Raw genomic sequence first — 1492 nt, forward strand, 5'->3', positions numbered from 1 at the left:
AGCCCCAAAAGGGTGCTGCCTCAGCGGCTCTGTGGCTCCCGCCTGTCCCAGAAGCTGTCTGCCTCTGTGGTCCTCACTCTCACCTCTGCAGACTAAGTTCGGCGGAGCCCCGGAGCCAAGATGGCGCTCCCTGCAGGGTGGATCACTGTCCTCCGGCTGGGAGGGTGCTGGATGTCTGCAGCCCCAAAAGCGTAATCATACTTTTGAAGTCTCTTTTTGCCATCTAAGGTAATACATTCAAAGTTTTAGGAAAACAATTATTCTTTCTTTAGATATGTCATCTCCAAAGCTCATAGGTGTGTAATTACTGATCACACACAACACATATGTGTATTTTTATAATAATCATTTGCTTCTTTTAATGCAAGCCACATTTGTGCTATTATAATTTTTTTTCCAGATGAGAGAACAACTTAAGACAAGTGGCGTCATTGACTAAAGTAATGGAGGTGGATCTAGAGAGGGGTCCATTCTTCTCCACCTACTGTCCCTCCATCCAGATTGTCAGAATATGATTAAGATACTGCTTCCTAGATGGCATAGAGTTTGGTTCCCTTTATCTTCTGTTTAAGAAAGAAACTGGATAGCAGACTAAATAAAAAAAATACTATACCAGATTAAGCCACTTAAAACTCGGCAGAAAATTATCTTTATTTCAGGTATAAACTAACATTTTAATGTGATCTATTACATTTGAGGATTCCTCCTTAATTGTCATCTTTCAAAAGAAACATTTTATTTTGGAAGCTTCAGGATTTGTAGAATGTTACAAAGATAATGCTGGAAATTTCAACATACCCATGATATCCTACATTATTATATACAATGCATTTATCACAAATTAGAAGCAGACTGCTCTGTACAACTAATAACTCATTTACATATTGTCTTGGATATCCCAATATTTGCAATGAATTTCCTTTTCTAGGCCTTGTTCCAGTTTGGGGTACCCCTTTGCATGATCACGATGTCTCCATAGTCCAGTCTAGGTACTGAGTGTCTCTCAGTGTTTCTTTACTGTCTCCATATTTCTAGACTGTTAGTGTTGCCAAGTGCTGGATAGCCACTTGATGGACCATCCTTCCATCTGAGTCTGCTTGATGATTTGCTCATGAGTGAACTGGGACTATAGTTTTGGATGGACAGTTGTACACAGGAACACTGTCACTTTCATGAAATCCTCTTAGGAGTACATTATCCTTTCCTGGGTTGTACTCATCCACATCCTTGTTAATAAACAGATATGAAAGATTCAGAAAATGAGAGGTTTACCCATGGTGGCAGAGTAGATAAGTAATGGTGCTAGCCATAGAACACAGGTTCTTTGTTGGTCTGTAGTATTTCTCCAACCAGACATCTCTAAAGCCCTGCCTGACCACGAGATTTGGGGAATCATTTTCTTTACTTTAAAACTATGTGTGATATTTGGTGATTAAGAAGAGAATTGATATAGCTATCTCTTGTGAGACTAGGCCAGGGCCTAGCAGACACA

At 39.9% G+C, this 1492-nt stretch overlaps 1 protein-coding gene across 4 annotated transcripts in view; it reads left to right on the forward strand.

The window, feature by feature from the left end:
* Ca10 (carbonic anhydrase 10) overlaps positions 1-1492 on the forward strand; it is a 501450-nt gene that overhangs the window by 97025 nt on the left and 402933 nt on the right. The gene's annotated exons all lie outside the window — the stretch shown is intronic.

The sequence above is a fragment of the Mus caroli genome, chromosome 11 (genome assembly GCF_900094665.2).
Source record: "Mus caroli chromosome 11, CAROLI_EIJ_v1.1, whole genome shotgun sequence".
NCBI classification, from domain to species: Eukaryota; Metazoa; Chordata; class Mammalia; order Rodentia; family Muridae; genus Mus; species Mus caroli.